At 33.8% G+C, this 17,415-nt stretch overlaps 1 protein-coding gene across 17 annotated transcripts in view; it reads left to right on the top strand.

Moving 5' to 3' along the window:
• Nucleotides 1-17,415, top strand: part of LOC145260677 (neuroglobin-1-like) — a 783,991-nt gene that overhangs the window by 132,977 nt on the left and 633,599 nt on the right. For 11 of the 17 annotated variants that reach the window (XM_080119040.1, XM_080119052.1, XM_080119051.1 and 8 more), the window contains one exon: nt 305-372. The gene's annotated coding sequence lies outside the window, so the exon portion shown is untranslated. Of the gene's footprint in view, nt 373-17,415 lie in introns of all 17 variants that reach the window. The other 6 variants (XM_080119039.1, XM_080119045.1, XM_080119047.1 and 3 more) reach the window with 1 other exon arrangement.

The raw sequence follows: 17,415 nt of genomic DNA on the forward strand, positions 1-17,415 counted from the left end.
TACAATTTTAAGGTTACTATATTTCTCACGCTTAATTTTTTTGTTACCTAAAAAGATGTATTACGTATTTTTAAAACCTTCTTGTAGATCTAATTTTATTTAATGTTATTTACTAGTTAATAATTGTTAATCCAATCTTTTATGTTTGCTAATTATTAGCTGCCAAGTTCAAAACTTTAGTTCACTTAACAAACTATAAATAAAATTGTATTAAGAAAACAAAAAAAGACGTTCTTTGTTATAGTACGTGAGGAAGACCGTTTGCAACTTTTTTTTACCCGGGGACATTTCTGTCTCCTTTCAGGTGGATTCAATTTATATCGGATATGCGAAAAACTCGGAATCAAATAAATAGACATTTTGGAAAACAAGGTAAGTCAGTTTTATATTTTTTTTTTTTTTTTTTTTTTTTTTTTTTTTGCTATATTTTTACTTTGCTATTTGTGACCCAACGGGTCACCTAAACTATTTATTTATTTATTTATTTATTTATTTGCGGAATGTTATCCCCATCTTCATAGTTATTGTCTCATGACGTTTCGGCAAACTATTCCTCTGGCTTTCGTCAGGTTATGAATACTGAGTCTTTCAACTGTTTTTGTTTTTTTTACACGGAGGTCACCACTTATCAAGGCTTGGAAGCCACTCAGGGATAAGGGTTATTGCAAGTACAGTACGTTAGATATTTGGATATTTGATGAAGTGTTTACTTAAAGGGGGCGGTTCATTAGAAGTTTGTTAACGTTAGACTTGAGGACATCCAAGTTGTAGTCAGGTGGGAAGCAGGCAGACAGAACAGAGTTCCACAGGCGTGCACAGATAAAGAGTGTATATTCAGTAATTACTGCCTTCCATAATTGTCGTCTCATCCCGTTTTTTTTTGTTTTTTTTTTTGTTATTTATTTTTTTGGGGGGGCCGGTTTTGGATAGGATTGAAACCACTATCTTCAAAAAATGTTCACCTTTATCCATTGCGCCACGAGCTTCGAAGGGCGATCGAGATTGGATTTTGGAGTCTTATAAATCCAAGTTTTTTTGTTTTGGTCTTATTTGGTCTTCTATGGTTGAGTCCATACAGAATAATATATTTATTATTATCAATACTCCTATAATTTTTTTTATGTGTGTATTGATATTTATATTAAAAACCCTTTCTTCTATTTATTTAAAAAGAAAATAATACTTTGTTATATCTAGGGCTGTGACAACAGCATATTCTTTTCATTGTTTTGACTCTCGAGTACATATCCGACACAGTTAGACACAGTTAATCGACAGAGAATCACATAACTCTACATAAAAACATATAAGATATCAATGGATATATACCTGAGAATCAAAATAAGGAAAAGAATATGCTGTTGTCACGACTCTAGTTATAACTGGTTCGTGGAATTGCATTCATCTGCAAAAGATCTAACTAATTTGCATATTCTTTTAAGAATTAATTTTAATTAATTTAATTCCCTATTAGTTTTTTTTTTTTTTTTTCGGTTTTCTTATGGGATGAGCATCCGTAGTTTACTACAGGGTGACCAAAAAGAACGGGCCTCAACTCTAATTAGGCCCCGTTTCTTAGTGTTTTGTCCGAATGAGATGAAACTTTGGTCATAACTAGTTTATTATATTCAAAACATGACATCAAAACACTAGGGTCTTTGGCCTTTTTTCTCCGTTCTAGAAGAAAATACCAACTTTGGTTGTTTTGTATATATATATATATATATATATATATATATATATATATATATATATATATATATATATATATATATATATATATATATATAATTTTATTTTTGTGCAAGGCAAATACGACTACATAGAAATAATAGATCATATATTAGATACTCTCTTATATCTACACAACGTTTCCTCCCCATTTTCGAAGGACTTCCTCAAGAGAATGATAAGGATGATTAAGCAAAATAAAATACACCAAGAATGAGAAGTTTGTCATGATATCTTTATTAATTAATGTGTGCGATGATAATGTTTTTTATGTGTGACATTGGACGTACGGACAAGTAAATCAATTTTTAAATAATTATATTATATAAATATATATATATATATATATATATATATATATATATATATATATATATATATATATATGACTACTTTATTTAATCACATAAATTAATATAGGAAAGTATAACTTTATGCGCAAAACCTTCATATATTTATATATGTATATATATATATATATATATATATATATATATATAATTGGGGCCCGTTTTTTGGGGGGGTCACCCTGTGTGTGTATGTATATATATATATATATATATACACAGGGTGACCCCCCCCCAAAAAAAAAAAACGGGACCCACTTCTAATTAGGCCCCGTTTCTTAGTGTTTTGTCCGAATGAAATGAAACTTTGACCATAACTAGTTTATTATATTCAAAACATCACAGGAAACATGAGTTGGAACAATTACATTGAAGGCATTGCCAGGGCCGCTGCAAGAAAGGTAGGCTCTCTCTACCGTGCTAGAAAACTACTAACACCCGAAAGTATCCTGTACCTCTATAAGGCCACCATTCGCCCATGTATGGAGTATTGCTGCCACATCTGGGCTGGTGCATCTGCTACTAGTCTCTCGCTCCTTGACAAGGTTCAAAAGAGAGTCGCAAATCTGATAGGCCCTGAACTGGCATCTAAGCTTCAGCCTTTGTCCCATCGACGAAATGTTGCATCCCTCTGCCTGTTCTACAAGTATTTTAGTGGTGAATGCTCTGATGAACTGCAATCACTTGTGCCCCCACGACGCGAGCACCCTCGACAAACCCGACAGGCTACTAGATCCCACCCCCACACTGTAGAGGTCCCTAGATGTAAAAGATCTTTTTACTCCAATAGTTTCTTCCCCAGAACCGCAAGACTCTGGAATTCCATTCCAGGTCCCTGCTTCCCCAACAGTACTGACGTGCAGAAGTTCAAGTGTAACGTGAACCGACACCTTGCTGCCCAAATCCCTACATAGTACCCCAGTAGTTGTTGCCCCTGATAGTAGCCCCCTACACCAAAGTGGCAATTTGCCTTGTTTGGGGTGAAAATGTAATAAAAAAAAAACAAAAAAAAAAAAACATCAAAACACTAGGGTCTTTGGCCTTTTTTTTCTCCGTTCTGCAGCATATGTTCTAGATAAACATTCTATGCTTTTTTTGGGGGGGGGTTACACTGTATTGCAGATATTCTACATGATTTATACTTGCATAATATTTGCGTAAAAAGTTTATAGTAAACACAAACCTCTATCCACATATATTTACGTATGCGTATATATATATTTATTTAAAAAAATTTTGCCTACCAAAATCTTCTGTCAATTTTTGGTCTACATACATGAAACTTAATATATAAAGTACTCGAATCCATGCGAAACTTGATATTTGGTCTTACTGGATTCCAAGACAAGAATTTATCTAGTCTGGTGGAGTATCTAGCTTCGTACTATTACTTGAGGTGAATATTTGGTCATGGTTTACTTTTAGGAAAAAGTATCCTCGTGCCAGATTGTTCTAACAAACCCCTGTACAGAGAGACCTTAGACACTCGAGGATAGTGTCTAGTAGGCATTCAAGTTCTCTCCTTTACTTAATCAAGATTGGTGTGTAATGCATGAATATTATACAAAGTTACAAAATTTTACGTAATGGTTTTTTTAAATAAAGATTGGATGGAACAAATGGAAATAAACTACTAGACGAAAGTTAAGGAATGATTTTGTTAATCCTTTCTATACTCAATAAAATTTCATGGAAAATTGGTATAATAGTGTGAAAATTAACAAAATGAAATTTCCCAGCTGAAGGTCGAACGACGGCATTACGAATTATCATGCGTAACGTAATAGCTATTGGTTGATGTTTTAAGTTTTAGCCTTGCAGCAAACATGTCTTCATAGTTCAAGCATTAACGTAAAAGGGAAAAATAAATCGTAAGCTAAACATTTTGGTTTCGATTCTCGGTGGTGGCGCACGAGTTATTTTTTTTTTTTTTTTTTTTTTTACTTTTTAAATCATTACTATATATTGGGTCCAATATAATATAATAATAATAAATACGAAATTTGCATTAATTAAAATATCATATTTAAGCGTATTTTACGAGCGGGCAATGACGGGTTGCCTACTAGTTTTATTATAATTAACCGAAACGTCGTGAAACAACAATGAAGATGAGGATAACAGTCCAGAAACAAATAAATAAATAAATATACAAATTACTTACCTCAAATAATAAAAATAATCTTATCTATTTGTTCTACTTTGGTTTTATTTAAAAAAAAAAATAAATAAAATGTGACAGGTATGTTCAGGATTTCTCCTTGAATCTCAAAAACCAAGTCTCTGCTTCTATATTGTCTGTCTATGTCTATGAATGTGAGATGAGCTGTTATTTTGCTATTTAATTTACATACGTGTCTACGGGGTAGTTCGAAGATATTATAGAAATTAGTCGAAGAGAGAGCGAGAGAAATACACAGATAACAAAAAAGTGAGGCATGAGATATTTGCTCAGTTCATTGCAAATTACGACTAATAAAAAAAATTAAAATAGATTTTATTTACATAATCCAATTCCAGAACTTTTTTTTTTTACATAGGCATCACCACATTATCAAGGCCAAGAGGCCACTCAAGGATAAGGGTTAAAGAGTGTACAATAGAAATTGGACAACATAGTAATCATTAGTAATGAACATTTGGTAAATTTGATAACTTATATGGAACGGCTCATCAAGAACTTGTTTACGTTAGACTTGAACACAACCATATTGTAGTCAGCCGGAAAGCAGGAAAACGGAAGACAATTCCACAGGCGTGCAGTTCTAAGAAAGAAGCTTTGTTCATGGAATCTACGTTTAGGTTTAGGCACAGATAAAGAGTGGGGGGAATTATTGATAGTGTTTACAGCTAGACGAGTGTTTCTTGTGAAAGTTTGGCGAGGGGGGACCATAGATTGAAGCTCAGTCGAACACTTTCCATGAAAATAATGATACATCAGAGACAAACTCGCAACATCTCTTCTGTGAGATAGAGGTTGCAAGGAAGAGAAAAGGACATCTCCTACGAGGCTACGAAGTCTATTTTGAACTCTATCAAGTCAGGCCAAGTCCTTTCTAGCAGCTCCTGCCCAGATGTGGCACCAGTATTCCATCCTTGGACGTACCTGGCTCTTATATAGATAGAGAATAGCATCAGCAGTGAGATATCTACCGGATCGATAGAAAGATCCCACCATTTTTCCAGCGGCCTTGGCAACAGATTTGATGTACGTGTCCCATTTGAGATCAGGAGTAATGCTCAAGCCAAGAAGCTTGTCAAAACTTGAGGCCTCCTGAAGACGAGAGCCATTCATTTCAATTGATGCCAGATTTGGATCAGAATGTTGATGATGTAAAGAGAGAAGCTTGGTTTTAGATGCATTAAAAGTAACCAGCCACTCCTTTCCCCATTGTATTACGAAGACCACCTTTCCCTAATGAATATGTTAGCATGTGTTCCGTGTCATCTTCTATAATATAAAGGGCAAACATCTGTTTAAATATATATATATATATATATATATATAATATATAAAAATTACAATTAAATTTACCAAAATGATCCAAGATGATAAAATTAAAGTATATTATAAATATTAAAGAATTAATATTTATAAAGTTATCTCAGCAAGATGTAAAAGCTCGATAAAACCAAATAGGAAATAGAGCTTATAATACGAGAAAACAGTTAATAAAACATGTTAAAAAACACTTTGAAATGAGTTAAAAACATATTTAATCTGAAAAGGAAACACTAGATAAGTGGATAGTCCTTAATCCGCGGAGTTTCGAAGAAATACTTTCCTTCTCATCAGAGGGTAAGAATTAGCAAAATGCGTGATCGGATTTTGCATGCAAAAGTATTTGATGAAACAACAAGTACGTCAAAGATCTTACTTGAAAACAAAAAAGTGAAGCAGAGGGAATATGGTGAAGAAAAAGGTGATTACACATAAATGGATAGTCTGGTGGAAGATTAATAATCCAGTGACAGTAAAATCCAAATGTATAACTTCAAGAAAGTTAAAAGAAATTTAATTTGCACAAGTAAAATGCAAGGAAATCCCGTAATTGGAAGAAGATTGTCCATAATAATTTATATTAAAGTATTAAGGAAAGTATTTCTTCGAAACTCCGCGGATTAAGGACTATCCACTTATCTAGTGTTTCCTTTTCAGATTAAATATGTTTTTAACTCATTTTCAAAGTGTTTTTTAACATATTTTATTAACTGTTTGCTCGTGTATATATATATATATATATATATATATATATATATATATATATATATATATATATATATATCAACAATAAAGCAAGAGAAAGGTGGTCTTCTTCTGTCAAGAAATGACAAACACCACGCACACACACACACACACGCACACACACACACACACACACACACATATATATATATATATATATATATATATATATATATATATATATATATATATATATCTTTGTGTTATACCGGTCTTTTTAGCATAAGGGAAATTACATTGGTTCTCACTATATATATAGTGCCAGTAATGTCTACACCGGTGAGAAGGAGCGACAGTACTCCACTGCCTAGCTGAGCTCTAATCAGTTATATCCGTATTCCTACCTTTGTACCTGTGATGTTAATACATTTCGTTTGTTAAACTAACCTCGACGTGATTTTCTTCTTTTACTTTTGCATTACGAAATCGGTATCGTTTTGAAGCCCGTCCCCTCGGACGACAAATATCGAAAATTGGCAAAAACATTAATTCCTTCACCCTCAATTGGGTACCTTTCTACAGGGATAGGTCGCTTTTTTCGCCAAAATTTTCGAAAGTCATCGTTTCTTTTCGATTGTCTAGGCTTAATTTAAACCGAGGTCATCTTCGGTTTGACGATGGACGCAACAGCAAACACGTTACGGTTTTTTTTTTTTTTACATGGAGTTCACCACTTATCAAGGCCCAATGGCCACTCAGGGATAAGGGTTATTGTGTGTACAGTAATCAAAGGGATAGTGTAGCAATAGTATTGGAGAATTGGGAAGTGTCATTATTTAGGGGGGGGCGGTTCATCAGGAATTTGTTTATGTTGGACTTTTTTTGCCTTTTTCATGTTCTTATTGCGGTACGGGTTCGAGCCTGCCTGCCTACTGCCACTTTTTATTTATTTATTTATTTATTTTGCTCAACTCACACCTCCAAACACCCGGGCAACGCCGGGCACCCAGGCTGGTTAAATTATATAGAAAAGTAGGCGTGGGGAAATGAACACTCATTGCGGCATAAGTATAACACCGGTTAAGCATGTTTCGATAAAAGGCTCGGTCTGTCTGCCATTTGACATGCCTCCGTTTGAAATAGATTTTCATTTTACAGTATTTTTTTTTATCACATGTTAAGGCTTAACAAAAAATTTATTGCTAAACATAGTTTCGTTAGTCTGTCACATTAATATTTGGAATGATTTTAATTGGCTTGCAATACTTTAATTTCAAATTACATTTTCGTTGGTCTGTCACTCTTGTATTTAGAATATGATTTTAATTGTGTCATTTATCCGTTTATTTTTTTGTAGACTATTATTCTCATCTTTCATAGTTGTTCTTTCACGTAGTTTTGGCCAACTATTCCTCTGGCCTTCCTCAGTGGGTTAACTTCGACGTGATAGGAACTTCGAATCTTCTAACTGCATCCTCAGCAATTACTGCCTTCCATAGTTGTCGTCTCACCACGTTTTGGCCAAGTAAGCCTTTGGCCGGCTTTGGGTAGGACTGAAATCGCTATCTTCAGACAATACTCACCTGGAACCGTAAATATTCAACGCCTTTATCCACGGCGTCACTAATTATAATTGGTCTGTAATATTTAAGCTTGAAATTGCATTTTCTTCGGTCTGTCACACTTATATTTGAAATATTATTTAAATTGGTCTATAAGTTTTAAGTTTAAAATTGTATTTTCTTCGGTCTGTCCCAATTATATTTGAAATATTATTTTAATGGGTCTGTAAGTTTTAAGTTTAAAATTGTATTTTCTTCGGTCTATCCCAATTATATTTGAAATATTATTTTAATTGGTCTATAAGTTTTAAGTTTAAAATTGTATTTTCTTCGGTCTGTCCCAATTATATTTGAAATATTATTTTAATGGGTCTGTAAGTTTTAAGTTTAAAATTGTATTTTCTTCGGTCTATCCCAATTATATTTGAAATATTATTTTAATTGGTCTATAAGTTTTAAGTTTAAAATTGTATTTTCTTCGGTCTGTCCCAATTATATTTGAAATATTATTTTAATGGGTCTGTAATATTGAAGTTTGAAATTACATTTTCTTCGGTCTGTCACATTGTATTTAAAATATTGTTTTGATTGGTCTGTAATATTGAAGTCTGAAATTGCATTTCCGTCGGTCTGTCACACTTATATTTGAAATATTGTTTGACTTGGTATGTAATATTAAAATTTTGAAATTGCATTAATTTTGAATAGCATGTTCCTTTCTTAAGAAAGATTTTTCCCTAACAAACAAAGAACAGAACGATGAAGAATAATATTAGAAATACTATTTACTCCTGACCAAAAGACCGAGTAATTTTCTGTCCGGGTAGATCGTTCCATACATATCAGTCGAGGACCTGTCAAACTAGCAGACTCTTATTTCTCCTTGTATAAGAAAAGGGTTGTATTGTTGATGACCTGATGCGCATCTTTATCGAGGAGTGCCAACGGGTCCTCCCATGGCTATACCCATATCACAGAATCTCCTCCGGGAAACTATTTACCTTTTCTTCCGAGTTTGTATCCTATTTTATTGCAGTGGAAAACAAACAAATCCACAACATTCGATATATGGTATGTGTGTGGGGGGGGGTAGCATATAATTTTGGAAAATAATTATTATTTTATTTTGAAACATCAAACGTAAACAAAAATGAATTTTGTGCATTCGTTAAGTTATCCTCATCTTAATAGTTGTTATTTCGCTACGTTTCGGCCAACTCATCCTGTGGCTTTCTTCGAGGTTCATGTCGCAGTGGATAGGGGCGTTGAATATCTACGGTTCCAGGTGAGCATTTTCTGAAGATACCAATTCCAATTCTACCCAAGCAAGTCAGAGGATTAGTTGGCCAAGATCTGGTTAGGCAACAACTATGGAAAGCTGTAATTATAGGAAATACACACAAGATCCAGTATCCTATCCCGCCAGGTTAATAACGTGAAGAAAGTCAGAGGATTAGTTAGCTGAAACGTGATTAGACAACAACTATGGAAGGCCGTATTTACAGGAAATACACTTACAAGACCAAGTATTCCTATCCCGTCGGGGTTAATATCTTGAAGAAGGTCAGAGGATTAGTTGGCCGCAACGTGGTTAGGCAACAACTATGGAAGGCAGTAATTATAAGAGGTTCCGTTACAAGACTAAGCATTTTTATTCTGTCGCGATTAATCACCTGAAGAAGGCCAGAGGATGAGTTGGCCAAAACGTGGTGGGACGATAACAACAACAATTATGAAGATGAGGATAACAGTCCGCAAAAAAAAGGATGTATGCACAAATTATGAAGCCTCATCCCAAAAGGTTCCAAAATCTAAACTAAAATAAAATAAATAATATGTAATTCACGTCTGAAAATATTGTCATTCATTTAATTTTCAATACTTTTCCCTTCCGTGATTTGGTCGTTATCAATACAAAATGTACAAGTAAATGTACAAGTAATGCCCCTGACCCACTTCCCATATCAGCAGAGCAACGAAACTTGGCATAGTTATTAGTCTTTCTCTACAACGTTGAGCCTGGTTAGTATCAGATGGGTGACCATTTGGGAATACTAGGCGCTGTATGTGCTTTCCGCTTATCTCGGCATTGTTTCCAGTCGTCCTGAACCTCCACTTATTACTGGTATTCAACAGTGTCGACTCGGGAGAAGTGTGGTTAGAGATTGCGCAACTCTTGCGACAAAAATTACGCGTGGGTATCCATAGTCTGTCAAAATTGAAGGAAGCCTTTAATGTATGTATGTTTTTTTTTACACAGTGGTCACCACTTATCAAGGCTCGGAAGCCACTCAGGGATAAGGGTTATTGCAAGTACATTACGTTAGTGTGGAGATTTGATGAAGTGCTTACTTAATGGGCGGTTCATTAGGAATTTGTTAACGTTGGACGTGAAGCCATCCAAGTTGTAGTCCGGTGGGAAGCAGGCAGACGGAACACAGTTCCACAGGCGTGCAGTTCTAAGAAAGAAGCTTTGTTCATGGAATCTACGTTTTGATTTAGGCACAGATAAAGAGTGGGGGAAATTTTTCACAGTGGATTCAGCTAGACGGGTGTTTTTCGTGAAAGATTGGCGAGGGGGGACCAGAGATTGGAGCTCAGACGAGCACCTGCCATGGAAATAAAGATAAAACAAGGATAGGCTCGCAACGTCTCTTCTGTGGGAGAGAGGTTGCAGGGTAGAGAAAAAGGCATCCCCCCACTAAGCTACGAAGTCTATTTTGTACTCTTTCAAGGCAGGATAGGCTGTTTTTAGCAGCTCCTGCCCAGATATAGCAGCAGTATTCCATCCTTGGACGTACTTGGCTTTTATATAGATAGAGAATTGCATCAGTAGTGAGATATCTTTGGAGCGGTAGAAGGATCCCACCATCTTTCCAGCGACCTTGGCAACAGACTTGATGTACGTGTTCCATTTCAGATCAGGAGTAAAAGTCAAACCCAGAAGCTTGTCAAAACACGGGGCCTCTCCCAGACGAGAGCCATCCATCCCAATTGATACCAGATGGGGATCAGAGCGTTGATGATGTATGTATGCATGTAATGAAATACATTTGTAAATACAATACAAAGATTTTATAAAGTAAACAACCATTTGTTTAAAATCAACATTTCGACGTGATACGTAATCCTCAGGGCATTTTTTTTCCGTGTCATGTTCTTATCGTCACCGGTGATATTTTTTTAAATGTGCGAGAAAAAAAACGCGTGGCGCTCGTGAAGATAATAGTTATGGTTGTGTTCTCCACCTAAAAAAGAAAAGCACGCGCCTTAACATCATGATACGAAAAAGGAAAAAAAAAACACATATAGCCTGAGGAAGACGTGTCACGTAAAAATATTGATTTTAAACAAATAAATTTATTTATTTTATAAAATCTTGGCATTGTATTTGTTTGAGAAACGTAGAACATTCGCATTTCATTGTAAAATTTAAACAACGCTTATATTGCGCAGAATTACAACTTTAACAATATATACGAATGCAGACCCCACAATTTTATTATACTTAGGCAGATAGATATGAAAAGTCTTTATTAAAGTGTGTGCCTATTTCCATTCTATGGAGGCCAGGCGCGAACGCAGACCCCACAATTTTATTATACCACCCCTATTTAAGTTAAAACATACTTATCAAAGTATTCTTATGTACATCTATATCAAAAACACTTGTAAACGTTTTTTTTTTAATTTTTACATTTATTATTTCCATACTTTGTCGACCAGGCGCGAACGTAGACCCCACAATTTTAATGAACCACCGTTTTGCCAGATCAAACATACCCATTCCTGTGTCTCGATACATCTTCTATCATTAAATGTAATCAGTTTTTTAAAATAGTCAACCATATAGGAGCCTATTCGTTACCAGACACACACAAACATTCAGCTTTATATTATATATATATATATATATATATATATATATATATATATATATATATATATATACGAGCAAACAGTTAATAAAACATGTTAAAAACACTTTGAAATGAGTTAAAAACATATTTAATCTGAAAAGGAAACACTAGATAAGTGGATAGTCCTTAATCCGTGGAGTTTTCAAGTAAGATCTTTGACGTACTTGTTGTTTCGTCAAACACTTTTGCATGCAAGGTCCGATCCCGAATTTTGCTAGTTACTGCCCTCTGATGAGAAGGAGAGTATTTCTTCGAAACTCCGCGGATTAAGGACTATCCACTTATCTAGTGTTCCCTTTTCAGATTAAATATGTTTTTAACTCATTTCAAAGTGTTTTTTAACATGTTTTATTAACTGTTTGCCTGTATTATAAGCTCTATATCCTATTTGGTTTTACCGACCTTTTACATCTGGCTGAGATTACTTTATAAATATTAATTCTTTAATATTTATAATATACTTTAATTTTACCATCTTGGATCATTTTGGTAAATTTAATTGTAATTTTTATTATATATATATATATATATATATATATAAAATCATCGACACACAGTCCTGTTACGTTGTATCACAACTCATCAGTGCCGCTAGACTAGCATCTTTCCCAAGCCAAGGATTAAACCTAGAACCGTCGTGTTAACAGTCGGCAGCTCTCCCACTCGACCATGGAATCGACGCCCATAAATAACTCGTCGGAATGTCTATTTAAATAGACACCGGCCACCACTTTTATAGTGCTCAAATCGCCTGTTATTAAACAAACAAACAACGAGTTTCGCATTTTCAGCCAATTAAGTAGCGATGAGATTATTTACGACAGTGGTCTACCCAAAGAGGGGGGGCTTAAAATATATTTGTAGTCATCGACATACAGTCCTGTTTCGTTGTACCACGACTCATCAGTGCCGCTAGACTAGCACCTCTCCCAAGCCAAGTTATAAAATATATATGGCAATTAAGCTACACAGAATATTCTGCGTTTCATCCACGCTAGGATTCATCAGGCGTGGATGAAACGCGGAATATTCTGTTTAGCTTAATTGCCATATATATTTTATAACACTGACTAGCTCTACCTATATATTGAGCACGTTTGAAGTGAATACTTAAAATTTACACTTTCGTATATTAACTTATGTGATTAAATCGAGTCGTTATTTATATATATATATATATATATATATATATATATATATATATATATATACTCCTATAAATACGTTTTTCTTTTATGTGTATTGATATCTATACCTCTTTTCTATTTATTTAAAAAGAAAATACCATTTTCATATATATGGGTCGTTGAATTGCATTCATTAGCAAAAGATCTAGCTAATTCGCATATTTTTTAAACGTTCATTTTAATTAATTCCCTATTAGTTTTTTCGGTTTAATTATGGGATGATCATCGTTAGTTAACTATTACGTGTAATTATATTAATGCAGATATTCTACTTGAGTTATTTATTTATTTTTCATTTGCCAATTAGTCCCCCGGCCAAAGTTATTCTTCGTAATATATAATATTCAGTAGAGGATTGTCTCTATATTAATACATACACAGTGTGTATAAATTAAAATATCATATTTAAGCATATTGTTGGGCTGCCAGCTAGTATATACACTCGTGAGCAAAATAGTAGGCCAATCAAATTTTATACATTTTATTACACCAAAAACTATATTGAACAATGAACAATTGAACAAGGAAACTTAAACGAGACTTTAAAAGATCAATCCTTTTAGACATGCTCTCAACCAAAGTGGAACACTGTGAATAGGAGATGCTATTTCATTCGTTTTGCACAGCTTCCCATAGTTTGTCATTGTTCGAAAAATCTCTTCTGGCTAATGCACGAGATATTATGGACCAAATATTCTCAATTGGGTTTAAATCGGGGCTTTGATCTGGTCAAACTATAACATTAATTTAATTATCAGAAAATCATTTTCTTGTGAATTTAGCAGTGTGTGCAGGGGCATTATCATGTTGAAAAATAATGTACTGAGATATTTCCAGCTTCTGGATACTTGGTAACAGTCCTGTTTCTAATATTCTAATGTAGTCCTTTGCATTGATTGACTTCTCACATCTAATAAGTGCCTCAACTCCTGCTGCAGTAAAAGTTCCCCATACCATTATCCCTCCATTCCCGTATTTAACTGTCGTTTTTATGCAACTTGGCGAAAATCTTTCTCCAGTTCTTTGATTGCACCGTTCGGGAACATCGGGAGCATCACTAACAAGACAAAATCTTCATTCATATAACCAGACAACATTCCTGAACCAGTCTGTATTTTTCTGGCCATGACACAAGAAAAATCTCTTTCTATCATTGATGTTCTTCTTAGATAAAAATAGCTCCTTTGCACACCTTTTAGAAGAAAATCGCATTTTTTTCATTCGTCTTGATATTGTATATTTAGAAATAAAATTTTCAGACCCTGTTTTGAATTCTTTGCTATAGTCAACATAAGTTTTCTTTCAATCTTTCAAAACAGTTAATCTAAGCCTGTGGTCGTCCTGCGAAGTGGATGCTCTAGGGCGACCAGGTTCAGATTTCCCTTTTACCAAGCGTTCGACTGCGAACCTTCGACCAATTCGCTTCATTACAGAAAGAGATGTTTTCACATTCACTTTTCTTAAAATATCAAAAATCTGCTTGTATATCATTTTGGACTGCCTTAATTCTGCAATTCTGTTTTTTACAATCTCGCAAAGATGCGGTCTTACCATTTTTAGGATTGATTTTTCACTTATTATTACATGCTACAATAATAATGATTTCTAAAATAGAAATTTTCAGTTAAAATTAACAAAAAACTTCATAGTAGTATATTGAAAAATCGATTTCTTTCTTTCTTTCACGCTGGAACCATATTTTTTTTTTTTTGCTCATGTGTGTATGTGTGTGTGTGTATATATATATATATATATATATATATATATATATATATATATATATATACGTTTTATTTTTTATTACCGTATCTTTCTGTTAAGTTACATTATTGCTTCAGCTACCCGGCCGTTTTTTTTGGCCGTCTGTAGCTTCCTCAGACTTTTACAGAAATGTTCCTTGTTACGAGATGAAAGAGTGAAAGAGTGAATAGGGGAGGGGTGCGCACCCCTAACAACGAACATTTCTGTAAAAGTCTGAGGAAGCTACAGACGGCCAAAAAAACGGCTGGGTCGCTGAAACAATAATGTAACTTAACAGAAAGATACGGTAATAAAAAATAAAACGCATATTTGCTCTACAACAGTATTGAGCACTTTCTTCAGTTTTTATTAATTACCATTTCTAATATATATATATATATATATATATATATATATATATATATATATACATATATATATATATATTGGGAAGTGATATACAAACTGCTATTAGCGTATTAAGCGATGCTCTTTGTGTAAACAAATCGAGCGGAGACATTAGGACGATGTCAAAACATCGTTAATTCATTACCCACACAGCATCAGCCGTATAGCGCAATGGTAAGAAGCATTGACTGAATTTGGGCGGTCGGGTTTACATCCTGCCTGGCGGCAGTTGCCTTTATATATATATATGTATATATGCCTTGAGATAGTTACCTGTCTATATATATAGATAGATAGTAGGTTATGATAATATATATGGCAATTAAGCTACACAAATATTGTTCGTTTCAATCTCGTGAGAAGTCGTTAGGCTTATGCAAAGAGTTGTGGTTATTTCGTATTTATATATAAACACATGGTATTGAAGTGGCTAGTTAGCTAAGCAGCTTCTTAGTTATAATGGCGTCCATCCTATTCAGCATATCGGGCACTTACAGGTCAAATGTACCTTAGTTGTCTTGTAAGTGTTCGTGATTTCAATTTAGCTTAAATTTACGGATTTTTGAAAAAGTGACAAGTGCGGACTTTATTATATATATATATATATATATATATATATATATATATGGTGGCGTCTTTAAATCAAAAGTACGATAACAGAAATAACTTATTACACGGACATCCCCTTTTAAAACTCATCATTTAAAGAGGCGAAAAACTATAGCAAACATATATATGAGTATTTTAACCATAGTTCCTGATTTCAAAAGGCGAAAAATTAAAAGATACATCTGCCTTACTATTAATGCTAGGTTTAGTTATGGTGTCTTTTAGATTTAATAAAAACCCTTCAAAATTTTGCTGACTAGGAGACCTTGCTTATTAAAAAACTATATGTAATTATTGTTCGTAACTGGATGTTTACCACAATAAAAAGCATTGTTTTCCGAAACGATCGTACAGATAATTGATTTTGTTGTTGTTCCTTCTTATGAAACGGATTTTTAATTTGGTTGAAATTTAATTGTTCAAATTTTAAATTATAAATCACATTACTTAATATTGAATTAGCTCTAGGATATCTACCTATCGAGCTTATTATATATCTAAATTACAACGAGCACTTTCTCTTTCCCGTATTTCAATTACACTAGAAATTTCACTGTTACATTGAAATACACTCAGCTATTTAGACTATTGCTCTAATCTCCTTTAAAAAAAAAAAATATATATATATACCGCTCTCCATACACATACAATATTGTTTCGTTGTATCACAAATCATCAATGCGGCCAGACTAGCACGTTTCCCAAGAATTGAACCTAGAATCATCGCGTCTACTTCAAACAAACATTCATCCACCACTTTTATAGTGGTCAAGCCGCTTGTCTTTTTATTTACAAACAAAAACCAACGTCGCATTCTACAGCCAATTAAGTAGCGGGTGAGATTATTTACGATAGTGCTCTACCTAAAGAGGGGGGGCTTCAAATACACACACACACACACACACACATACATATATATACATACAATAAATTCCACAGCCAAACAACGTCGCAGCCCACAAGAGCCATGACAGTCAAAGAACCGGAAGTCCAAGACTCGAGTTTCGCCCTCATTTGAGCTCATCAGTTAGACACATCCGAACTCAGGATTCGAAACCCGAGCCTCTTGCATGCAAGGCAAGCACTCTACTAACTGAGCAAACGCCCTGCACACAAGAATTTCAATTAACCAACACAGATCAAGCAAACCGCGCCGAAATCCGACTGTGAAATGAACCTGCTACGTCTCAACAACATATATATATATATATATATATATATATATATATATATATATATATATATGTGTGTGTGTGTGTGTGTGTGTGTGTGTGTGTGTGTGTACATATATATATAATCCTTACAAATACTCTGATGAACACGTGTCCTAGGATAATTACATTTTAAAAATAATATATATATATATATACTGCTCCTCATGTGGGGGTACCAAATTGATTAAAAGGGAAAATTATTCTCAACTCGCATTTAGGTAAAAATGTACTATCGTTAATAATTGAATTCATTCAAAACATATCGTTAAAACCAAAACAAAAACAACAAGACTATATATATATATATATATATATATATATATATATATATATATATATACCCTATATAGTCTCTATATATAGACTATATATATATATATATATATATATATATATATATATATATATATATAGTCTTATTTGTAGTATTCTAAATTTTCCTGGGTTTATATAATAATTTAGTAATCGTTCATATACCAGTAAATTGTAAGCCAAAAAGAGATGACTTAAA

Source organism: Euprymna scolopes, chromosome 36 (genome assembly GCF_053919585.1).
Source record: "Euprymna scolopes isolate OS-2025 chromosome 36, ASM5391958v1, whole genome shotgun sequence".
NCBI classification, from domain to species: domain Eukaryota; kingdom Metazoa; phylum Mollusca; class Cephalopoda; order Sepiida; family Sepiolidae; genus Euprymna; species Euprymna scolopes.